Source organism: Mytilus californianus, unplaced genomic scaffold (assembly GCF_021869535.1).
Source record: "Mytilus californianus isolate M0D057914Y unplaced genomic scaffold, xbMytCali1.0.p SCAF_1, whole genome shotgun sequence".
NCBI lineage: Eukaryota > Metazoa > Mollusca > Bivalvia > Mytilida > Mytilidae > Mytilus > Mytilus californianus.
In genome coordinates this window covers 110,632,454-110,660,087 of record NW_026262581.1, presented here as the reverse complement: position 1 = coordinate 110,660,087, position 27,634 = coordinate 110,632,454, and the positions used below count along the sequence as shown (strand labels likewise).

At 33.4% G+C, this 27,634-nt stretch overlaps 1 long non-coding RNA gene across 1 annotated transcript; it reads left to right on the top strand.

Moving 5' to 3' along the window:
• The first annotated feature begins 3,498 nt into the window (after window positions 1–3,498).
• LOC127730599 (uncharacterized) lies at window positions 3,499–5,750 on the top strand. The gene is made up of 2 exons (XR_007995192.1): window positions 3,499–4,747; window positions 5,381–5,750. It is a non-coding gene; the product is annotated as an uncharacterized LOC127730599 (long non-coding RNA).
• Window positions 5,751–27,634: the final 21,884 nt, after the last annotated feature.

The window sequence follows — 27,634 nt, the reverse complement described above, 5'->3', positions numbered from 1 at the left end:
CTGAGAACTTCACCTTTGCAAACAGCATAGATCTAATATAGTTGAAGAGCTACTGCATGAGAATCTCAACGCACTTGGTGTAGAATTACAATATACAAATGACATTGATCTTTTGGATTTTCTAGAGTCACCATTGATTAGAACTCCTCGGTTAGCCTGACCAGTACGAAATGTTTTTTTTTAACTTTTTTTCCGTCCGAAATGTTATACCGAGAGAGCGCGAGATATAGTAGGAGGAGAACCTTTTACCCTAACTAATCCATCAGCTCCAACCTTTTGAGTCAAAGCCATCTCAACTGTCGCCTTCATTGTCTGCATCTAGTTGTTCAGCACTGGGAGAGGTGAAGAAGTCTTTATCCACGTTGATAGATAAAACAGCCGCTGAACACGCCACGACAAGGGAAGATATAGGTATCAAGTTCAGGGTTTGAGATCAGTAATTTGAGAGCAGGGAGTGATATTCATAGGTTAAAGAATGACAGACCGAACAGAACCACTATTGTCAACCGTTTCTGGATCCAGCAACGGCGCCAGACGCCTACACCTCACCACCGTCAAACTTTTATACATCCACCATCACCTGCAAAGAGAAGAAGGTAAATAATCATTTAGGGTATACATTTGTCTTGTTATTATTATTATTGTTACATTTGCTAGTGCACAGTGCTCCTTTGTTGTACCGTTCGTGCAGCGCGGGTAAAATAAGACGTGTCTAAAACGTTGTTTTGACGTCACTTTCACGCCAATTCTTTTGGAGCGAATCTCTTCCAAAATTTCATTGGAAAAGTAAGACCATTTTTGACGTTTTAAGAATTTTATTCAGTTAGCTAAATTTATTATTAGAAAACGTAACTTACGAAGATTTCAATGCAATTTTTTATAAATTAATTTTAATTTGTGTGTATTTTTCAAGATTACTTTCAGAACTTAAGAACACGAGAAAGCTTTTAAAGTTCATTGTTTTTGAATTAGAATGTTTTGCTTAAGTAAATCATTTCCGGAAAGTTAGATTTTTCTAGTTACAGTCCAAAGTCAATCAAATCATTTTCTGCACATAAGTTAATAGAAATGAAAAGTATATCCGAGTGTTTATTGTTTTACATTTATTATTTCCTGTGTTACAAGACATACGATACTAGTGAAGTCTCTAGTACATTTGTCTTGCTATGAATAATTTAATTACTAAGAAAAAAGGGACACAAGCAGTGCGTTAATAGTCAAGTCTCTGGTACACTTCTCTTGTGATAAATAATTTAATAAACAAGGCAAAAGGGACACAAGTCATTCACTACTGGTAAAGTGTGTATTACACGTGTATCGTGATAAATAATTTAATAAATCAGGAAAATATGATACAAGACATACGCTAAGTACTACTACAGTCTCTAGTACATTTGTTTTGTTTGAATAACTAAATAAATAGGAAAATAAGGATATAGGGCATACGCTAATAGTACAGTTCCTGATTAAATAACTTTAAAAAAAATAAGGAAATAAGTTAAAAGACATACACTGCTAGTAAAGTCTAGCATATTTGTCTTGATTTCAGTAATAGAGTTAAGAATAAGGGTTTTTTGGACTACACTGATAGTAAAGTATCTTGTATTTATCTTGAATTAACTAAGTAAACCAAATTAGTGACAAGCATTAAATTAAATGACAGGCGCTGCTAGTAAAGTCTCTCAGCACAATTGTAATTAAAATTTACATTTGTATAAACTGAGAATAACTTATTAACTCTTTAAAGAACTATTTGTACAGTCAATTGCAAGTAAAACTTAATAACCTTAATAACCTTTAGATCTTAGACATACGCTCTAGCACAGGGTCAGCTAGCACACTTGTCCATCTTAACTTCGTACACTTGATAACGCTCTTACACAGAGTCAGCTAGCACACCTTCTTATGTACTAAAGTAGTAACATTTAATAAAAAAAAATAATACATTAAAAATCTTTAGACCTTAGGCAAACGCTCTATCATACAGTGAGCTAGTACACTTGCCTATCTAAATTCCGTACATTTGATATTGCTCTAGCACACTTTCTTGTGTACTAAACTGTTCTAAAGATTTTCATTAAATATTGTCCATGTAACACTAGATATGTATACATTTTAAACTATGTGAATCACTCAGTTAAACAGTTGATTATATATATACCTCAGACATACGCTAATAGTAAAGTCTCTAGTACATTTGTCTATATGTTATATGTAATATTAGTTACTGGCCTCATTGCTATATACCAGTTTCAGTGTATCTGAATAAAACTCAAGTCAAGTTATAAAAAAAACTATATTTTTAACCATATTTTCACTATTAACAGTAGTTCTAATATAGTTAAAAGTATATTGAAAGTGACCATAATACCATGCCAATAATGAAGTATTGAACTTTAATCTGTATTCCTTTTCCTTACATGCATTAGATTTAAACAAATCTAGAGAGACAAAGAGATTGCTTTTCCTGTCAATATTTCTGGTACTTTGTGTCACCTCAGTGTTGGCACTGATTTTGAGATGTAGTCTTGTTTCAGGGTATTTAGTACGTTTATTGGTTGGTAGGTTGCTGACCACCTTATTACCATATAGCTCTTGTGCGCTACAGTATGAACGGCGAGCAAAGGGCTTTTTAACATGTATTAATTAATCCATCATTGTCTACTAAACGTTCAGTGACAAATATCCCACGCATATTCAGGACGGCAACAAATGGACATTCAGGTTAGGGTGACGGTTGGCGCCTGTTAAAGGGAAATCACACTATTTATACTACTAATAATAATTCATTGACATTTTGCATGTAGATAGATCATACTTATTACGAAATTTTAGGCGAAAAAAAAATTGGGGTCACCTATGTTGTTTTCGAGATATGACGTCATCAAAACTTAAAGAATCGCGTTTAACAAAAATATAAAAATAGCGCTCTAAGTTGCTAAAAAAATGCAAAATTATTAAAACAAGATGTTTAACTGTGATAATAAAAACAGTCAAATGTAACTTGTACCTTAAAAACATTTATTTGTCTCAATTTCATTATTTTTCAAGGCCTTTTAATATTTCCCGCCATTTTTAATTGCTATTTATTCTAGATTTTTCTCAAAATAAAAAAAATCTACTGTTTTTTCATTCAAACTTCTGCATAAGTTGCAGCTTCAGGGAAGATTTTAAAAGCACAAATAAACTAGAGGCTCTAAAGAGCCTGTGTCGCTCACCTTGGTCTATGTGCATATTAAACAAAGGACACAGATGGATTCATGAAAAAATTGTGTTTTGGTGATGGTGATGCGTTTGTAGATCTTACTTTACTGAACATTCTTGCTCCTTACTATTATCTCTATCTATAATGAACTTGGCCCGGTAGTTACAGTGAAAAATACTTTGTAAAAATTTACAAAAATTTACAAAATTTATGAAAATTGTGTAAAAAATTGACTATAAAGGGCAATAACTCCTTAAGGGGTCAACTGACCATGTTGGTCAAGTTGACTTATTGGTAGATTTAACTTTGCTGTACATTATTGCTGTTTACAGTTTATCTCTATCTATAATAATATTCAAGATAATAACCAAAAACGGCAAAATTTCCTTAAAATTACCAATTCAGGGGCAGCAACCCAACAACGGGTTACCTGATTGGTCTGAAAATTTCAGGGCAGATAGATCTTGACCTAATGAACAATTTTATACCACCATATTTGCTCTAAATGCTTTGGTTTCAGAGATATGAGCCAAAAACTGCATTTTACCCTATGTACTATTTTTAGCCATGTCGGCCATCTTGGTTCGCGGGCGGGGTCATCGGACACATTTTTTAAACTAGATACTCTAATGATCATTGTGGACAAGTTTGGTTAAATTTGTCTTAGTAGTTTCAGAGGAGAAGATTTTTGTAAAAGATTACAAAAATTTACGAAAAATGGTTAAAAATTGACTATAAAGGGCAATAACTCCTTAAGGGGTCAACTGATCATTTTGGTCAATTTATTTGTAGATCTTACTTTGCTGAACATTATTGCTGTTTACAGTTTATCTTTATCTATAATAATATTCAAGATAATAACCAAAAACGGCAAAATTTCCTTAAAATTACCAATTCAGGGGCAGCAACCCAACAACGGGTTGTCCGATTCATCTGAAAATTTCAGGGCAGATAGATCTTGACCTGATAAACAATTTTAGCCCATGTCAGATTTGCTCTAAATGCTTTGGTTTCAGAGATATAAGCCAAAATCTACATTTTACCCCTATGTTCTATTTTTAGCCATGGCGGCCATCTTGGTTGGTTAGCCGGGTCACTGGACACATTTTTTAACATAGATACCCCAATGATGATTGTGGCCAAGTTTGGTCAAATTTGGCCCAGTAGTTTCAGAGGAGAAGATTTTTGTAAAAGTTAACGACTGTCACAGGGTGACTGTGTTTACTCACATATATGTTGTTATTTTGGTTGTTAATTCTATTTCGATTTGCAGAACGTCAGTATCTTATAAATGCTATATTCTGCAGACTTCGGTGTATAATACATGTCCACATTTTACATCTAATTAATTAAGTAGTGTCCACTATTTACTTGGGCATTTACCTGTAAACTTGTCGAACGGGTTGAGTAACAGTGATACCTGTATTTGATGAGCTGACTATTCACTCTCAGGTAACACCTTAACGAGTCAAGGTGTGGTCAGAAATGTTTGTATAAAGTTAGTTTACAATGTGGCGTGGACACACACACTGGATTTCTGAGGTAGGATTCAATTTATTCTTATTTATTTAATCATTATTCGTTCTAAAGTGTTCAGTTTTCTGCAACAACGCAAATATAGAATAATTATTTCAATTGTAATTGTAATTTTTGACATTGCTATTTTATAAATGTAATAAGTTAATTAATGTTCATTATAATGAAAGTTTAACACGGTTATATGTTTCCGGCTGTAGTAAATATTCGAGTATCGAAATTGTTTGGTATTTTAGGAACGTTTGCGTACGATAATGCAATGATGTATGTATCTCCATAAGTATGTAAAGTAATATGCAACGTATAAGCATAAATGTATATTCAGCGTTAAAAGCTGTATATTGTGTGTAGTAATTGTATAATGATAGTATACAATAAAGTCAATTATGTGACTTGTAAAGTAAGGCATTGTACGATATGCCGTAGTTTGTATTGTGTAAAGTAAGGCATTATACGATATGCCGTAATTATTTGTGTATAAGTAATGCATTATTCAATATGCTATAATCTTCTATAGATTGAACATAAGTAGTCGTACTAAGTATATGTCATTATTTATGCGACATGTGTAATACATAAACATATGTATATTTCTTAAGTATAGTATTGTATCTTAACGTACAGTATGTATTTCAATAGGTCCCAGTTTGCGGGCTAGGTGTATGTAGTTTTGTATAGTAAAGTATGGAGATATAGTACAGATGGTGGTGAAACCTGTTGACAGTGCGGCGTTCCGTGTTTATCATCAATAGTTTGGCAACATAGAATATTTGGAGTCGAGTCTAGACAATAGGGCAGCCGTAATGTGTACACCGCTTATGTTGGGCCAGTTTTGTGTAGTTACCGAAAACCAAATACGTAAAATTCCGTAGTATCGTTTATCCAGATTTCATAGTTTAATATAAAGAAGAAGGAACAGTTCATTAAACATTTGACAGTATTATTTCATTTCATTTCATCTATTTATATTTGTAAATTTGTACCTAATTAAATTGTTATTTTGTTTAAAGTAGTAGTCATTTATTATCTGTAAGTACAAACTCCTAAGTCAGCTCTCGTCTATCCGTGACAACGACGACGGACGACGACGACGGACGACGGACGCCAAGTGATGAGAAAAGCTCACTTGGCCCTTTGGGCCAGGTGAGCTAAAAAGGGGGGTCACCGATGTTTTAAAACCGCTAAAAAGGAAATAATCATATTATCGAATTTTGGCGGGAAATATATCTTTTCTTTTAACGTTATAGAACGACGTTGCTGGTATAGCAGCATTTTGTGCTACGCTTGCATTGAGTTGAATCAACATTTTTCACTTCAAACCATAATATCATGTTTGAACATTTTTTAAGGTATTTTGATAATTTATTAATATTTTTATCAATCTATCGAATCGTTAAACAAACATAAAGTAACAGTTTATTATAAAGAAATTGTCAAAGATGAATATAAGGTGACGGTACTCAAATTGCACCTATTTTGACAGTTTTTTCACCTAAGTTTTTTTATGATAAAGACAAAAATTTCCATTCTGTGTTTATTTTGTAGCCGTATCCTTCTTTATTATATAGGTACACCAATTTGATTTTTAATCCCTATTGAGTCATAGAAAAACGGGTTTGAATCCAAACTATCCATGATTCCGTAATGAGGAGTACCCAAATTGCATCCATGCTTAAATTCACATCATTAAAAATCAAGTAACAGATGTTTTGTTTTATTTTTTCAAATATTTAGAACAATTTGGCATTAGTACATGCTCACTATTCATTTTTTTTAAAAAAGATGCTTGTAACATATTTGTTTTGTTCATTTTTAAAAGATGACTTTTTGTGAACGTCGCATGGCGGCGTTTTCGTACATTTTTCTTTTCCAGTGAAAGCTTCATCTGTTGATAAAAACTGTGAACGTTTAGTGTATATTTGAATATATTCACCTATTTTGTAAGACGCGTATAATGTCAAATAACTAAAATACAAATTGTTTAGTCTCAAAGAAAACTTTTAAGAATTTCTCAGCTGTTTATGTTGAATAGGTGCAATTTGGGTACTCGGTGCAATTTGGGTACCGTGACGTTAGTTATCAAAGGTACCAGGATTATAATTTAATACGCCAGGCGCGCGTTTCGTCTACATAAGACTCATCAGTGACGCTCAGATCAAAATAGTTATAAAGCTAAACAAGTACAAAGTCATCTCATTTTTATTTGATTGCATTTGTTGTATGAGGAAAACGAATGATTGCCTCATGCCATATTATTGCAGTGTATCCGCTGAAAAGTAACGCGTTCCTTTTTGACTGCAGGCAGAATAATTTCACTGCCTTGTCCATTCGCACCGGGAAGATAAAACCTGAAATGCTGTGTAAATGCCACAAACTCAGCACGTTGAAAAAACCTTAATGACACTATTTTCGAAAGGATCTTACAATTGGTTAACATTTCCGTACTTACACAATGCTGCATAATTTATTCGAACTGTGGCAACCAATATTTACTGAGTTCCATCGTCTACACATACATCGTTTCATATTCATTGTATATACATTGTAATATTGTTCAATGTTCATCGTCTGGGTATTAAAGCTTTATGATTTCTTATTTGTTATTGCCGTTCGATTAATCGATCAACTTTGGTATGTTATGCAATGCAATGCATCTGATAAATGTGAACACACACTGACAACAGAGGCGGATTAAGCAAAGGCCGGTAGGGGAAGGGGCCCGACCACCCCTTTTTGTGGGAAAAATTTGGTTGATTATATAGGGGATCACTGACGCATAACTGGACAGTCAGTAGTCTCCATCTTATAAAAAATTATGGAACCGCCACTGGACAATAAAATACACATCGCCATATTTATATGTAATAAAAATTCTTTTAATTTGTAATAAACGGATCTGGATTTTTTCCTGTTTTGCTACAGGTATCCCGTTTTCTGTGTACACATTGATGCATTTTATCTATCTATTTTTTTATCAGATGTGGCTAAACTTTGAGGTAGATTAAGAGATTAAGTTCGAGTTCCAGTTACATTTTGAGTTAAAGTTCGAGTTTTACTTTGAGTTGAAATATAAGTTGAATAAGAGTTCTCGTTAAAGCTCGAGTTACACTTAGAAACTTCCGATTTATACTATGAGTGAAAATTCTGGTATGAGTTAAAATTTTGAGATTCGATAACATTAAGAGTAAGATTGCAGTTTCTATTTCTGTTGGTGCACCTCTTTTTCTTTGAATGTATATTTTTCATTACATGTATGTTTCAGTTGGTATATATTCTTTTTTTTTGCCAATAATGATCTATGGTAGGTAAACGTCTAGAAGTAATTTGAAAATAACTGATTGATTGTGTGTGCCACTTTCAGCACTCTCTGCTATATCACGTTGGCCATTTTTTTTTTAAAGAACCAATGTATCCAGAGAGAACCAGCTACTTTCGTATTGAAAAACTGGTTGTCCTTTTCAGACATGATCGGATGCGACGATCTCCCTTTATCCCTGTTGACAGGCAAGTGATCACAGTGAGTGATCTGAACATGAACGGTTCAACCTACATCTGAACTATTTATTTTTGGTTTATATTTGGTTCTTTTCTTGGTTTTTGATAAACTTTCAGTGGCATATAGTACATGAATATAAACACAAAAACATTTATCTATGAGTCGAATACTTTTTCACAAGACGGACCTTAATGTGATGGTTACAGTTAGCAGTACTCTGTAAGTAGATATAAGAAGATGTGGTATGAGTGCCAATGCGACAACTCTCCGTTCAAGTCACAAATTATAAAAGTAAACCATTATAGGTCAAAGTACGGTCTTCAACACGGAGCCTTGGCTAACACCTAACAGCAAGCTATAAAGGACTCCAAAAATGACTAATGTAAAACCATTGAAACAGGAAAACCAACGATCTAATCTATATGGAAAACGAGAACGAGAAACATTTATGAACCACATCAACAAACGACAACCACTGAACATCAGGTTCCTCTACATAAATATATGTGTGTGTGTGTTAAATATTTGTCTTGTTGGAGACTTGTAAAGCCAAATATTTTTGTTCTTGTTCAAGGCCGCACGGTCCCCTGTAGATCCACGATATTAGTTAGAACCACAGTTATCTAATTGACATGCAGTTTGAAGGAATACCAGTGGCAAGTTAAAAGATATTCAGAACTAGAACATATCGAAAAATGAATTTTGACCCTGCTTTTTACTAAATCGACAGGCTGAGCCCAATAAATAATAATATGCAATTAAATTTTTGATGAATTATTTATACATGTAGTATAGAAGACTATAGTATTGACGTTTCATGTGATATAAGAAAACTGACAGTCTAAACTCATTGTTCTTATTTATATCTCTTCGTTGGACAGAAAACTACAGATTCCGGAAGCTATACGCTTGCATGCTGTTACTCTTGGTCTATTGTCAATTTTTTTTCAGAAAATATACGCTGAATCCCACATACTGCATCGCGACGATACGCTGCTAACAGTTGAGCCATATCAAGACCACTCTCGGCTATTTTTTTGGCCATACATTTTGTGGTGATTTTTTTATCCACAAGCCCTTGCAGTGTTGAATATCTTTTGTTTGTCTGTTTGACATACACAATATTTCTAATTAGAGATTCTGTACAAAAAGAATTTTCTGACATCTCTGATTCTGATGGTTTTGCAAAGTTTAGAATAGATTGTAATATTTTTACATCCTCAGAAGCATTGTGTGCCTGGTATTGTTTTTGTAATAAATTTTCAGCCAAAAATTCCTGCTGGTGGCACTTCAGATCGGGATACTTTTTCCGGAAAAAAGATAGTGTATCCATAAAGCCGATTACTTTCTTTTGAAATGATGTGCTCAAATTGTATTGTGAAAGAGATCTAATTAGTCTTGGGGCATCAAAACGACGGCAATTATGTCCAACTAAAATAATCTGAGAAGGGAATTTCTCTAGCCAGCATATAAAATTTTGAAATGCTTTTTCTAGAATGCATTGATCTACCCGCTGACCATAATGTTCAAGTATGTTGTTCCATACTGATAGTCCTGTAACCGATGATGCCTGTCTACTTATACACTGCGATGGAGTAATGTACTGATTAAATTCCGACGACTTTTCAATAGCTGAAATTTGAATGATATCACAATCATTTGCAAGTGATGTTGTTTCTAAGTCAAAGTAAACAATTGACATATTATCAATATTGACGTCAAATGTGTCTAACGAAGGGGTTGTAACTGGATCAGATATAAAATCAATGTCTATTAGGGTCGGGTGTTCTAAATCAATAGATGTTTTGTACGTGTCACCTTCCCTCATCTCCACTACTGTTTCCTTTTCTTTTATAATCTGTTTTCGAAATAATTTTCTCCGTTTATTTACTGCTGAATTCTTGTAATCATTTTGGTATTTTCTTTTAACCGCAAGTTTTTCTGACGATTTTTCGGTTATTTTACCTGGGGAAAGACCACACTCTTCATATACCTGTGATATATATCCATATGATATATTTTTTTGAGCAACATTGCAGTCAACCCGACATTCCAAACTTGATGATGAGCACAAATGTTTCGCCTTTGGTGCTTTGTTTGCTAGCATGCTATGAAAAGATTCTACCTCTTTTGTTGATGCACAGGGGGATATTTTCTCAATATTGTCACCGGAGGTGTATTCCCCTATGATTTCAGCAAGTTTTTGGCGAAGAGGCAGGCTATTAAGAGATACAGTGGGTCTGTACTTATTAGGATTTCTTTTGTATGAACACCATTTCTGATTGCAGAGATCATGTTCTTTATATAGATGAGGTACAATAGCTTTTAAGTCATTACCCATGGATTCCGGATCATTTTTGTTTGAGTAAAGAGCAAAAGAAAAACACCTATTGAGATGGGTAATTGCAGGTTTAGTCAAATCATTTTTAAAAGTATTCTTCAAGTTCCACAATTTGTTGTTAAATTGTGATTTAATATGATTTGTATCACTCAATTTCTTTATAGGATGTTGGATTGTACGTCTTATGCAAGCCATGGTTGTAGTGTCGTCATCCATAATGACAGTCGAAACCTGACAATTTTTTGTTTCAATGTCCTCTATAAGTCTTGCACCAACGTCTGGTTCCATTCATTTAGCCGAACCAAACCAATTGCGGGTGCATTTGTGTTCCTGTGGCTCTACATTTTTTGCTTCCCAAAAGGTACAAACTCTGCAATCGCTTGAACGAATGCCCCTTCCTACAACCTTTCCTGTTTGGTCGCCGATCAAAGTTTCAACGCCTGATTTGGAGTCGTATTTTCTACCAGATCCTCTCTTTTGCCACCCCATATCATACTTGACGGTTACCAGACTAACATCTTCACCATTTTCACTACAAATAATTGAAAAACTCATAATACTGACTATCAAAGCTGTCAATAAGAGGAAAAACATAAATAAAAAAAAAACCCACCCTGTCCCATGAATATCATATTAACGTTTGTTCTGTGGAGTGGGTTGTTTTTATTTCATCTAACATGGACTTTAAAAGAAAAGCAAACTGTAATACATTTGTCTTTAATAAAATAAGAAGATGTGGTATGATTGCCAATGAGACATATCTTCATCCATCTCCAAGACAAAATGTCGTCGATGTAAGCAATTATATAGGCTACGGTACGGCATTCAACGCGGAGCCCTGTCTGACACCGCTTAGTACATGTAAGCTTTAAACAGACCCAAATTATTCACTTAGCCGAGTACATTTGTGCCAATGAAAAGGACAGTTGAATGCAAAGAAAAACGAGTGGGCGCTTGATTCTTAACCCACTTGGGCAAATCAATGTGACATTGAGTGCAAAATAAGAACGAATGAGCACTAATAATATTCTTGAGTTTTAACACATTTGAAAGTTATTATTTATCCTTATTCGGATTTAGCTATACTTAATATCCTTTTTTATTTGATTTTTTCGTCAACAGTTGTAAAAGTGTTTTTGTTTTCACATATTTTGGTCTCGGCGAGCATTACTGATGAGACACCACTTGTCAAAATCCGCATCTTATGCAATTAAATTGGTAACGTTTATGTCGTTACTTAGTTTGGTGTTTGAGTGCATATGGTTGTAAACTTGATACACGTACATACCTATCTACTATTACTGGAGATTTGCTCTTCTCCTCCTCTAAAGAGGTATCTAGTGAATTTTGTGCAACTTTTCTTATAGGCTCGTACACTTCTTTTTCTCTTTTCTTGAAAGCTGATTGTGACATCCCATTTATATTTAAATTGGCTAAATATCTGTTGACTTCTGTAGGTCCCAGACCAGTGTCATATATAGCTATAAAAGTAATTATCGAGTCTTGGGAAATTTCGATATGATATGCATGCATAATCATGTCAAAATACACACGCTGTAGAAAAAGTTTATTATTCGGTGAAAATTATACTTGCATTGATATGCTAGATTAATATATATATGTGTAATGAGCGGAAGCAAACTATCAATAAATTAAAACCCAATCAGCTGATAACCCATATCAGCCCTATGCGACGTCGCACGGTGGGACTGTTATGTGGTTATTAGCCTGGTTGCGTTAGTGCATAGGTAGTATTATGATAAAATTATTAAAGATTAATGCATCTCCAATTCCATATCATTCCGGATATCATCCCTCGACCAATATCAGCTCGAGACTTATTCGAGAGTTGATATTGGGTTTTTTTGGGATGATACCTGGGCCGATTTGGAAAACACCCCTTATTGATCTATATTTAAAACTATTCATCACAAAGAAGGAATTATTGTTCTGGGGAAAATTAGGTATACAGACGCAGGTTTTTTTTTTAGAAAAAAAAAACGGACAACGAAAATGTTTTTGTCGAGCCTGCGACTTTTGTCGCAGAAGGCTCGACATATGGATAGTAATCCGGCGGCGGCGGCGTAAGCTAACTTCTTAAAAGCTTTACATTTTTGAAGGTGGAAGACCTGGATGCTTCATACTTTGCATATAGATGCCTTATGTTACGAAGTTTTCGTCTGTCACATGTCCATTGTCCTTGACCTCATTTTCATGGTTCAGTGACTAGATGAAAAAAAGTTAAGTTTTTTTTGTAAAGTTAATTTCTCCATTATTATGAGTAATAGGATAACTATATTTGGTATGTGCGTACCTTGCAAGGTCATCATGCCCATCAGACAGTTTTCACTTGACCTCGACTTCATTTCATGGATCAGTGAACAAGGTTAAGTTTTGGTGGTCAAGTCCATATCTCAGATACTATAAGTAATAGGTCTAGTATATTTGGTGTATGGAAGGACTGTAAGGTGTACATGTCCAACTGGCATGTGTCATCTGACCTTGACCTCATTTTCATGGTTCAGTGGTTATGGTTAAGTTTTTGTGTTTTGGTCTGTTTTTCTTATACTGTATGCAATACATCTACTATATTTGGTGTATGGAATGATTGTAAGGTGTACGCGTCTAGCTGGTAGGTGTCATCGGACATTGACCTCATTTTCATGGTTCAGTGGCCAAAGTTGAGTTTTTGAGTTTTGGTCTTTTTTTCTAATACTATATGCAATAGGTCAACTTTATTTGGTGTATGGAAATATTTTATGATGTCTTAATCTGTTTCTCAGAAACTATAAGCAATAGGTCAACTATATTTAGTGTATTGAATGATTGTAAGGTGTACATGTATTTCTTGTTTGGTTTGTATGACCTTGACCTCATTTTCTTGGATCATGTTAAGTTTATGTGATAGTTGTAGTACAGCTTTAAATTTAGGACTATCAACATAATATCAATGATTAGTAAAGAAGGCGAGACATTTCAGTGTGTGCACTCTTGTTTTTAAGAAAGTAGAAGCAGTGAACAGCGAAAAACGTGTTTTAAATGTCCGGGGAAATCAAATATTTTCAATTGTTAGTTCACATTTACTACTAGACCTTTTCAATAACTCTCGACACCGACTAATGACACCTACAGTTTACAGGTTAAATGAAGGGGTCGTCTCAAAACTAAAAATCATTCATGAATAGTATTACTTTTACACCTTCGATTTATCGTTTTATACTATTTTGACGAAAGAACACATTTCAAACAAATATGAACTATATCTCTCTCTTTTGTATAGCATTCTTATTACATGTAGTTTTACGTTGAATTTATTAAACCTTCAAGTAAATAATTACTGCAATCAATTCACATAATCTGCCTTTTTTTCTTCTTAAATTTCATGATTATGTGAGTATTTAGATAAGCGAGTCTGTCAACGCAGATTGTTCCACATGCCAATTGCGATTTATTCGCTTTTGTAATGCTATTTATGAAATTTGCTGAAGCAACATTGTAACAGGACTACCGTCCGTCCGCTAGAGTTGTGTTTCTCAACCGTTCGTCACGTCACTTGTTGTACACATTCAATTTTGGGAGGGGTAAAAGCCTATTTGTTTAAAGGTCAAAGGAAAAGGCCACATCGATAATTTAGTTACGAGAGACTACTCCGCTTTAAGATACCATGTTAAAATTGAGATGTTTCCTTAATGAACTGGAAACATTAACGGCACCATTTTTTCTGCGCCACATGCGCATTTTTACAATTAATGTCTCTTCAGTGATGCGTATGGTATTTATATCCCAACAGAGCTTGTTGTCATTTCAGTGTCTTTTTGACAGCGCCGAACTGATTGACCGTTATAGGTTGTCCGTGTCCCAAAAGACGTGAACATACCTTTTTCCCCTGTCGTAAATTCCTTTCCTTTCCTTTCCCTGTTCCTGGAAAATGACCTTCGTGTGTCTTGCAAGAAGCGAGAACTGCTTACCCTTCCCCTTTTCAGGACATAGCTTTGGTCTTCTACTCTTTTCTATTTTTTCCATGCATAAAGGTTTTTAAATTTCATCTCTGACCATACATAGGTGAGATTTAAGATCCCAATTATACTAGTGAAACCCCGCCGCATGTTTTATGCGCCTGAAACAATTCCTAAACAAGTTGGTCATTGCAATTGGTAAGTTTTTGTCACAATAGAATATTTAGTTTACAATTTGATATTTTGACATCATGCTTCGCTGTCATATTTAATTCCTTTTTATTCGATCAAAGATAGTAACTTTGTTTCCTTTTTTTTTATTTTTTGAGGGGGGGGGGGGGTGGAGATTGGGGTCTTTAACCAAAATGCAGACTATGCGGTAACTGAATGTCTGTTTTATATGTTGCATTGTGTGATTTTTTTTCCTACTGCAGAAGTCATAAAAAATAGCAAGAAAACGAAAAAAAATAAAAAGCTTACGATTTAAATCTGAATCTGAATCAGAAGAGACACCAAGGGCCTTTAAAAATCTTGTTATCTATTTTGTTATGAGTACCATTGAGAAATTGGAAGCCAAAATTAACAGACATTGTAGAAACATGTACCGCCCTAGTCAACAGATATAAAACATTGATTAATTAAACATCTACTATTTTTTTTTTTTTTTTTTTTTTTTCATTTTTCAACTCGACGTCTAAAAGAAATGAAACATTGAAGTCCTTCCTTTTCTTCGTAGTCAATTCACAAATAAATTTAGTTTTGATAAACAAATACCTAATAAACAAATAAGGTACGGTACACAACAATTGCTTATATACACGTCATGTTGGATAGTGGTCTCATTGACAATCAAAATAATCATATGCGATCAATAATATTTTTAAATTTTATTTTTTGAGACGACCCCTCCTATCTCACATGTCGTAGTCGTTCTCAACTGTAGGTATAGACAATTGTTGAAAAGGTCTATTCAGAAATGAAGGGATAGACACTGAAAGAAATGTTACCACTCTGTGCGTTAAATAAATAGTGCACCGCAACATCGGATAACTCAGATCGCAAATAGTACAAAATTGATACGTTGTTTTTTTTTAGCTTTTGAACGATTTTTACGCTATTTTACTGAGATCTCTTAGGGAGCTACCATTTGATTTTTGGGATGAAATTTGAAAAAATAGGCAGGATAGGAGTTTTGAGTAAAAAAAAATGGCAGGATGAGCAACTTGGCCAAAAAAAAGGCAGGATGACAATTTATGTAAAAAAAATCAGGATAAAATAATGAAAAAAGGCAGGACCGAATGGAGTTCAAAATAAAAAGGCAGGACAGAGATTACAACTAAAAAAAAATGCAGGACAATATTTTCATCCTAGCCACCCCATAAAATTTAAATGGTAGCTCCCTTAGAATTAGAAAAACAGGAAAAAAATCTGAAGGGCGGTATGTTAATATCAACTAAAGGAAGCCACATTAAAAAAAATATTGGGATCGGTCCTATGTTGGAAAACAATTAAAGTCTCACTCCGAATATCGCCGGTTTTTTCACACTAGTCTGGAGCACCTGAGTTGAAAGACCCAACCCAATGACGGTCACTGGAAGGACACCTGCCCATGAAGTATTAATCCTCAGTTAAAGCGTCGGAGGTCACATTCTTTTTTTATTTTAAAAAGTATAGGGTGTAGAATAGCCGTAATGTACACAAAATGTTTCAGTAATTTGTAAAAATTCATTTTTCTTTCAAAAATGCCGTGTCGCAACCGAATTTTTAATGAAAAATTGAAGAATGTACGTTAAGGTCATCTCAAATAATACTGTTTGCATTCACAAAATATATAAAATCTGCAGTTTATGTATAGTGGAAAAGACACGTTTATACTATCTGTTCAATGAACAAAGAAATATCATTGTCATTATATGTAATTATTTGTCATAGTTATGCTTTGACATTGTTATTATATCAATTACAAAATGTTCTATGTTTTAATTTGTACATTAAATTATGCTATACAATCCAATACACAAAAAGGTAGGAAGCACCTGCTTTTCCTTTGCAGTGATACGGTGGATGGGTTGATGCGATAACGTCATAATGATAAAAATGACGTCATATTGCACAACGTAAGAATTCAAAATATACTGGTATCTGTGACAACTTTTGACAATGTAATATTTAGGGAATAGTTGAAAAAACTAGGTTATTCATAAACCAATACTTTGATGGTCAGTTTTTTTTCTAGTATCATTAATACATAGTATGTGATTTATAAATAAACTGTTTGTTGGGACAAAGGAACAGCTAGTTGCATTTTTGTTGAGCTTTTTATTCTGATTTTTTTTCTACTCTTATTAGAAATAAGAAGATGTGGCATAAGTGCCAATAAGACAACGTTTTTTGTTTTGTGAAGAGTATAGGAACAGTATTAACATTATTTTAAAAATTTGAATCACTCATTTCAATTACCGATTTATCTTAACTACTGCTGCTTTCGAATTTACATCAAATATTGGTCTTGTATTCTGTTTTTTGCATCATGATGGACCTTTCCGGAGTAGATTTTATTTATCACACCACAAGAACATGCCACATACAGAATGCACCCTAGACCACACTTTGTTTCTTCGGTTACGTTTGTAAACTGAAGTGGCAGTCCACAGTCTACACAACCTGCTTTTAGCTGTTTCTCCATTTCATATGGTTCAAAAACGCGCCTCTCTCACGGTATCCAGATACATGAGTTTAACTGTCTTGGTTCATTGCTTTCAGCTTCCAACATTTTCCGTTTCGTATAGCATTTTCATTTTTACACTTCAATCAATACGTCGTTTGCTTTCTCCTGCTTTCGTGAAACGTTTATTCGAGCGGGCCACCATTTTAGAAATCGGCGACCTTTACGACTGACTCGAAAACGGCGACGTCATAATACGGTTATGACACTATAGCGGCGCCGAGAGCGATGCGTATTAACAATAGTGTGATTTCCCTTTAAAACGTTTAAATCCGCTGCATTTTAATGCACCTGTCCTAAGTCATGAGCCTGTTGTTCAGTGGTTGTTGTTTGTTGGTGTGGTTCATAAGTGTTTCTCTTTTTTTATATAGATTAGATAGTTGGTTTTCCTATTTGAATTGTTTTACACTATTCTTTTGGGGGCCCTTTATAGCTTGCTGTTCGGTGTGAGCCCATGCTCCGTGTTGAAGGCCGTACTTTGACCTATAATTGTTTACTTTTTACACATTGTGACTTGGATGGAGAGTTGGCACTCATACCACATCTTCTTATTTAAATTTAACCCATTTCTCTGACGTCAGTCTATTGTTCTTACTGTAGATTATTTTTCAATAATCCACTGACCACAGTATTAACTTAAGAGAACTCATATAATAACTTTATAAACTTTTAACTTACGATCTTTAATCCTCTCAAAAACGAGTGGCATGTGTAGGATGCGAACCCGCGCGTATTTTCTTCATAATCAATAGAGTCTTCAGTCTATGCATGTTACCACTAGACCACGATGACTGACAACAAACATTATATGAATAGCGCTTAATTGTCAATACATGTCATTTAACTGTATTTCTGTCTCATTGATAATTCGCTTTTGTAATCTAATGAAATATAGATATCTTGGTTTGTTCATGTTTATTGAATTTGTTTTATTTTGGGTGTTATTTTTTTTTAAAGAAATGGGTTAAAACTACTTCTTTGACAGTAAAAGCAGAAACAAAATCATCGCCATTATATGAAATGAAATATATAATACTTCTACATGTTCTAGGATTAAAACAATATTTTGGTCCAGTAAAAAATTACAATGAAAAAATTTCATTCCGGATACAAGGTTCGAACTTTGCACTGTTAATATCACCGTTGTAACATTGGACGATCACGGCTATGAAGTTTGTGAAATCAACATAATTATTCATTGTACATCCGTAGCAAGAGCAATTCTGATGGGGATTCAGAATGCGTACCACAGATAAAACTAGTTTATTGACCGGTGAACGATATATGCCAAATGTAATAACGTTAAAATAATCTTAACTTAATGAAACGGAAACAGTTTAAACAAAATTTAAATATAATTGTTCAATTTAAATCGTAAGCACATACTTTCAGTACTTCAGGAAAGCAACATGAATTTGAGCATTATGAAATGGCAGATTTATGGCATTAACGCTAATAATATTTATTTGACTATGAACGGCTTAACGGTCTTTAGTCTTCAATGTACCAAATCATGTTGCTCAACATTATATATATAAATTTTGAAGGTTCTAAATTTTGGTAATTAAAATTTTTTAACTTTTCAAAACAAGATAAATAAATTCTGTATATTAATATGTGTCTTTTTGAATAAATTAAATATACCAAAATCTATTCAATTTAAATAATTTGTAATGATTAATATATAGATATAGGAAGATGTGGTATGAGTGCCAATGAGACAACTCTCCATCCAAGTTACAATTTATAAAAGTAAACCATTATAGGTCAAGGTACGGCCTTCAACACGGAGCATTGGCTCACACCGAACAGCGAGCTATAAAGGGCCCCAAAAAATTACTAGTGTAAAACCATTCAAACGGAAAAACCAACGGTCTAATCTATATAAAAACGAGAAACGAGAAACATGTATGAACTACATAAACAGTCGACAACTGCTGTAATCAAATTCCTATGTATATACAAAAATAAAATCTGGTGTTAAAAAGGGGAGCTAACACCCCATTTAAGTTATCTTAAACTTATGTTAACTTGTCAAATGTCTAAATATAGATGCGAACCGTGTGGATATAATCATTTCCAGCTATTATAGGATAAAAAAAGACAAAATACGAAACTTTTTTTATGAAATATCGTTGATTCATTGTCAAAACGTAAAACAGAAAGCCGTTTTACTAGAAATAGGTTAAGCTAGAGAATTGATAAGAAGTAGTGGATTCGGAAACGATAATCAACGTGCGACTAAAGTCGCACGTTGATTATCGTTTACGAATCCACTACTTCTTATCAATTCTCTACTACATAATGAATACAATAGGTAGGTTCGACCGGGTTAAAGGGCGGAAAATTTAGACTGTCACTGGGGAAAGGCCGAGGCAGAAATTGTGTATTGTAACGGACTGCCTTTGGACCTATGAAAGAGTTGTTGCAAGCAAGAGTGACTTAACGTACATAGAGCATTGCATTCTCCCTCCACGATACAACGGTCCTGTGAACTGCTAATTGCATACCCCCACCCGGAGAGTTGTTGCAAAGTGTTTTTTTTTGTGCAGAAAGAGTGTTTGTTGAACTCTTCATCATGGCGCATCGGATTTAATGTTTCAAATCCGACCGGACCTGGATACGAGTTTTATATCCCACTCAGACAAACGCCCATTCACATTAGTGTTATTGCCGGACGGGAGAAATCTAGTTGACCAAATTTATATACCCCAGTGAAGTTGAAACGAATGTTATACATTCTGCTTCATCAAGAGCATAAGGGATATAGACATGATTACCTTGTGGTGAAACAAAATCGATCAGTAACACTTTTGTTGGTATGAATTATCTTTGATATTGTCATATTCGTAAATCAACTTTTGACAAAACTTTGAATTGTTCGAAATACTGTGAATTTTCAACCCCAGGAATAGATTTCCTAGATTTATTTGGCAAAACCTTTCGGAATATTAGGTCCTTGAAGGTTTTAACCTCGTACATTGTTTGATTTACTGATGAGTCTTTTGAAGACGAAACGCGCGTATAGAGTACAAATTCTTTTTTGTACTTTAGTTTTGCTCAAGGTTAAAATTTATAATATCATTGGATCGATGATACTTTAGTTTAGTTTGGGTTACGTTATGATACATGAGAATTTATATGATGTAATCCGTCTGTGGTTATACAACATTTCTTATGATTCATGAACCTTGTAAATTAAAGCTTGCATTCTTATATAACTACGTAAAACTAGTCTAATTGAATTCTTTGAACGATTTTAAAATAAGAGTACATTCATTGTTAAATGAATTGGAAACGTGATATAATTTTTTATTGTAACAGCAGGCATTCCAGGGGGTTTTCATCAACATATATGAAATTAATTAATTATCAGAGGTATTTCAAAATAGTAGGTAGACAATACGAACAGACTGTGTTAAAGTCATATGAAATGAGTTTCTTGGAATTAGAATGTTATTGAAATTAATGAACTAATGCATGCGTATATACTAAACTAAGTCCTGTATTACACGTTTTTTTTTTACCTTTATTACGAATCTATAAATACGTTCGACAAATATGTCATTCAGTGATTGTTGATCACGATAATTAACTTTCGAGTTTGTTGCCGAAGTTTACCGGATCGTGAAGTTGATAAACAATCAACACAGAGCACGTTTGTCTTCATTTTTTCATCACGGTTTCCCCCTCGCACCGAAGTTCCAACGAGAGGTCTCGTAGTTAAGGTCACTGCTTACGGTAAAATATCGGCGAATTAGTGTATTGGAAGACAATAATTCAATAGCAGCTAGTACATTTATGAAGATTTTGATAATATTAAGGATTTCACGTATACGTGTTTATTTGTAAAAGTCATTCAAGTATATTAAACATTTTCATTTTTTTTTTAATTTGAAGTTTCATATGACTTTAAATGGGATAAGAAAATCGGAAAATTTGATAATACAGGTTCAGCCTGTTACAAGACGCAGTTTAACGCATGAGCTATGTTGTGGCGGGAGCACATTTCACACACTCTTAAATTAGACAAAAATGTATCATATATTAAAAGGGCTATTAGCTTAGATTAAGACAAAAATAAATATAGTATGATTATGTTGGTTCAAACAAAAAAAAAAGCGGAATATCGAAAATAAATAATCGCCGTTAGCAGCAGGTTTGGTTCAACTTTGTAAAAATAAGCTAAAAAACATTGCTGATATATTATAATAAAATAAGGAGATGTGGTTTGAATGCTAATGACAATTACTTCAACTTTGTACTTTATTTGGCCGTTCTAACTTTTTTTATTCGAGCGTCACTGATGAGTCTTTTGTAGACAAAACGCGCGTCTGGCGTACAAAATATAATCCTGATATCTATTTTGAGTTTATTTACTAGTACCCACAACACAATTAGTCGACATAAATTGGCCAGTATGTATGCAACAGTTAGTTTGATCCTTATTTGGGGATGGGGTGCGCATGTGTTGACTGATTCGGCACACAAAAAATAATTCTTATACAGGTAAAATGATGATTTACATATCTTTTTAATCTTTGACATGAAATCAAAATGACCTAGAAAAACCGTCATTGCGTGAACCCCTGAGGGTTCACGCAGTATTATATTGGACGACCTCTGTGGTCTTTCGGAACACCGGAAGTCTTTTCGGAATACATCTGTTCTTTTCTATGACCAACTGCGTAATAGGTAATTAATTGATCTAATGAATATTCATTAGCGTTTTGTAGTTACTATGGATATAAGTGTTTATCGACATTGAATGATATCCTACATCATTAGTTAATTAATTAGAGATGCATGAGTAAAAGTTTTCTGAAACACAAGCTGTGTTTACATTGGAGATGATATTTTAAGCGAAAAAAGTTAACGTCAATGGAGAATGCGTTTTTTTTTTAGAATTTTAAAATCTATCCATTTTAGCAAAATTAAATTAGAGCGCAATCCATTTAATTAAGCAGCTATCAAAATTATATGTCCAGGACAGACGCGTATAGTAGAAAAATGATATCTACAATTTACATTTCTCAGGTAAATTAAAATTACATATGTGGGGTAACTATTTATTTTCGTTTCAAGAGGAATATATTAGGAAAAAATATATTTCTTTACCGTCATCAAAGTATAAACAAAAACAGAATAAAATACGGCCATGAAAGCCATACGGTTGCCTATAATTGCTTATATAATTATTCTCTTCATTTGAACTCTAGTGGATCGGTGTCTCATTGACAATCATACCACATCTCCTTATTTGTTTATAATCTCATAAAAAAATGCCAGTTAACCCTGGAAATTTAGACGAAATATAAAAGGCACCTTTTGGATGTGTTAAATCAGGGACATGTCTCTGGTTAAATGCAAATATTTCTCATATCGAAACAGTTTATTAATGAATATGCGTTTGAGTCCTTAAAATTATATTTAGATATAAAACGATTTACGTTTCCTACGTGATATGCTTTGGTTTTCTATTTATTCAAAGCTGTTGGTCATTGCAAATAAATAAATGAGGTTTGATATATTTCTCGATGTTTGGCATCACAATTATCGTAAATTACTACTGATATGTGGTTTTCGAGAATAGATTAGCTAGTAATACCAGGAAGATTAAAATTATTTAGTTATGATTATTTTATCAAACTAGAGATCCGTTGGTCTTTTTTGTGGGGGAAATGTGTGAGTTTTCCAAGGGACACATGTGTCAACTACCCTCTACAATAACTATATATAAAAATGGCAAAGTCAATTCTTTTGTTTTGTTACATGTATGTATAACACCTCCCCGTAATGAATAAGATTAAAAGTAAATGAGCAATTGCACAACTTCATGTACCATCTATCATTGCAAGTTTCTGGGAATTCCATCAATTCATTTTCGAGAAGTCGCGACAATCTGTATGCATAGGCCAAGCCACGGTTAGAGGGTCTAGTTGACAGATGAATGGAGCGTTTTTCAGTTGTGACAAAATATGACGATATGTTAACAAGATAGGCGATTTAAAAAATCATTTGTAATTCATTACACACACACACACACACATAAACACAAAAAGAACCAGAATAGTACATATAATTTTTCTTTAAATCAACAACCATATATATTCAACGGACAGGCGATTGCAAAAACAGCATTTTTTACTTGCGTACTGGACATAAACTATACTGCATTGACCCTGTTATTGCTGCTTCCTTCTGTATGTCACACAAAGAGGTGGAAGATGAATTCCATTTTATCATAATATGTACAGAACTTGATAAACCTAGGATAAAAATGTTTACTGGAATTTCTAATATTGTCCCCTGTTTTAATTCTATGAGCAATGAAAACAAATTTGATTTCATATTTTCTTGTGAAGAATATGATATATTAATAATCATTGTTAACAGTATAAGTGAAATGTATAATGAGAAACCAACTGTAATGTCGATATATGAACTGTGAATGATTCATGACTAATATTATAATGTAATATATAATCAAGATATTTGAAATGATAACTTTACAGAGGAGGCATTTTGTCAAAAATAGTATTGTAATAAATATTAATTATTTTTTTATTTTTTTTCAATGCTACATGTTTGTATTGTCTTCTGTCAATCGTTTTGTTATTTATATGTTGTTATTTTTTTTTATTTAGTAACAATCCTATTGTTTGGATTTTAGAATAACAAAATTCTTATTTTTATTCTTATTCTTATTCACAACCGTATAAAAGCAACAAAACAACAACTTCATTTCATTTTTGTTTATTTTCAAAAGGACGAGCTAGAAATGAAAAGTGAGATTTGCTTGAACAAGCTTAAAGTTGTGGTTTCAAACTCTTTCACTCCAAAAGTTTGGTTGTAGTTTGTTGATTGATTGATTGATTTTCAAAAAAAAAAATTATTTCGGGATGATCAAATAATAATACAGCTTAAAATTTTGAACTATTTTCAAACTGGCTACACAAACCAAAAAATATGATTAATTTCATTAAATTTCTTCACATTTGCGTTTCGACTTTAGCCAGAAAAATAACTTTAATTTAAAAAATCAGCACCTCAGAATGAACATCCAGAGTAAGAATGTTGTCATGTTATCTTTCGGGCCAAAGACAGGGAGCGCAGATAGACAAATGATTCTTTTAACAAGAGTATTTTGCCCCGCATGGAAAAGCAGTTACATTGACAATCCATGTCAGTTTCTATATCTTATAGAGTATTTCCCTCGGTTTTAGTTTGTTACCAGTGGCGGATCCAGAACTTTTCATAAAGGGGGGGGAGGGGGGGCCGCTGACTGACCTAAGGGGGGCCCGCTCCAGTCATGCTTCAGTGATGACCTATATAATCAACCAAATTTTTCCCACGAAAAGGGGGGGACGGCCCCCCCCGCCCCCTTGATCCGCCTATGGTTACCCGTATTTGTTTTTGCTTAATCGAATAAAAGCTATTTGAACGGTATACTACTGTTGTCTTTATTTATACAACAAAAATAAGGTACAACCATAGACCTTTATTTTACAATTATCTGATCTTTCGTATCAAACAGGCATTTAGGTTCACGATTGCATTTCTTTTTTTAAAGAAAGCTACTTGTTATACTATTATTGCACGTGATTGTCTGTTTATTTATTTATGTTATATTGGGTCACAAGAACTTCGGTAGAGTGCATATACCAAATGGACATCCAAAACTCATAAATCATACGTGTTGGTAAATTTCATTTGGAACAGTTATCAGTATTGCAATTTTAAAAGAACAACCATCTATACTGCGCGCAATTAGAAATTTATTATTTAAAACTATTTTTACAATTCAAATTCTAATCATTTGTTCAAAAAAAGTAACGACTTAGCCACTCCACATAAAAAATGTCTCTTAAAGGAGGAATCAGTCGACCTGGTGAAAAAATAAATCACTCCATAAATCACAGCGACTACCTATACTATTGTAGCTAATTATCTTTCTTGAGACTTGAAAACTAAAAAAAAATGTCATAGATTTCTAATAACTATCTACATCATTTTTAGCTGTATTTAAAATATATAAATTTTATGTCGAATAACTGTACTGTTGGAAAAATTAAAATTCATTGAGAAATCAGCAACTTGATTAAATAAGTCATTGGTCAGATATGCATTGACCTGTCGTCCATTTGCAGAAAATCTGCCATAGAATTGGAAACTAAAAATCCGCCATAGATTAGAAACCTATAATAATTGCCATAGACTTGGATTATAAATTATCTGCCATAGATTGGGATGCATAACGTCATATTTACCATAGATTTGAAATTTGCCATAGATCTGGAACCCGCAATGGATGCGAGTCCTACATATATATATTTCTGATGAGCAGAAAGGAAATGTAACACGCAAAAAAATTCTTGGTGTTGCTGGAGATAATAATCCAAACTAGACAGAGTAAATGAATAAGATATCATGTGTTTTTATTAAATAAAATTAACTTGTTCCTAAAGATTTGCAAGTATCTTCCTAAGCACGTACGAATTAATAATTTTAATGCATTTATTCTACCAATAGTTGAACTCCATATATAACTTTACATAAAAATTAGATTAAGCTATAGAAAGCCATGTTAGGCGTTTAATTGTAACTTATTCTTACATTCGCAAATAGAGCATTTATGTACTGATGAAGGATGGGACATTTAGACTTCCACTTCGAAATAGGGTTTGTTGGATATGGGCAAACATATGATCGCAATACATGCTACCTACATGTCCCTCAGTGTGTTACAAGGGTCTTTAACATGCAATGAGCGTGTCTTCGAATTAAACCTCCATATTCTGAATAGACGTTACTGAGTATTCATACATTCCGCACGGATGTGCCTCTTTAAAAATGGGATTTACGTCAAGACAAGGTGATAATATTTTATACCCTGCTCAACCCTTGGTGTCCAAACAGTTTTTGAGTAATCTTTGATACTTGCTTAAAATAATATCAAGTAAATAATTCAAAAACTGAAATGTAAATAGTCCTTCAGAGTCTATTTTTATTTATTTCACTTTCAACAGTAATCTTAAAGAAGCACAACATGATTCACTTTTCTATTGTTTAAATATGTCACAATTTTGTTTATATCTTGGAACTATGTTGATGAAAAGTACTGCCATTTGTCGATTTGTCCGAATTAAAAAGGACTGCGTTGGTTCAACATTATCCGTACATATGACGCAATGCAAGAGTGGTTCACCAGGAACTTAACCTCTTTCGGTTCAAAATTCCGTGTAAGTTGGACCACTTTACTTAGCAGTATTTGCTTATATATACAAGATATAAACGTTGATAAACAAATATTCTTGGATATTATAGTTTTTAAAACTAAGACAAGTGATGAGAAGAACTCGAATTATTAAGCGTAAATTATAAACATGATGAGGTCGTTCCTCTCAAAAGTAACGTAGTTTTTTCTATGCTTGTTTCATCGCTTATATTTAAGCAGATGAATTTATGCAAGGTATGACAAACATATGATATTTCTGAGCGGAATAACCTTCAAGTACGTTCCAAGATTAAAATTAGGAACCCCACTCCTCGAAGCACTGCAAAATACCTACACAGCAAAATTAAAAATTCTGATTAATACAGCATCTGGTTCAATCTAAAACGTGTATGTAATTTGTTTGGGTTTTATTTGTTCGTATTAATCCTGAGGCATTTGAAACACATCAGATTGCAATTATTTTCCCTATTATTATGAAATGTCGTTTATAGTTATTGCAAACGAAGTAAAATAAATGAAATAACCCAATAATCTTTGATACTTGCTTAAAATAATATCAAGTAAATAATTCAAAAACTGAAATGTAAATAGTCCTTCAGAGTCTATTTTTATTTATTTCACTTTCAACAGTAATCTTAAAGAAGCACAACATGATTCACTTTTCTATTGTTTAAATATGTCACAATTTTGTTTCTATCTTGGAACTATACTGCCATTTGTCGATTTGTCCGAATTAAAAAGGGCTGCGTTGGTTCAACATTATCAGTACATATGACGTAATGCAAGAGTGGTTTCAACGGGATGTTTTATTGCCATCTTTATAATTTATAATTTCACCAGGAACTTAATCTCTTTCGGTTAAAATTCCGTGTAAGTTTGACCACTTTGCTTAGCAATATTTGCTAATATATACATGATATAAACGTTGAAAAACAAATATTCTTGGATATTATAGTTTTTAAAACTAAGACAAGTGATGAGAAGAACTCGAATTATTAAGCGTAAATTATAAACATGATGAAGAAATGTAGTTTTTTCTATGCTTGTTTCATCGCTTATATTTAAGCAGATGAATTTATGCAAGGTATGACAAACATATGATATTTCTGAGCGGGATAACCTGCAAGTACGTTCGAA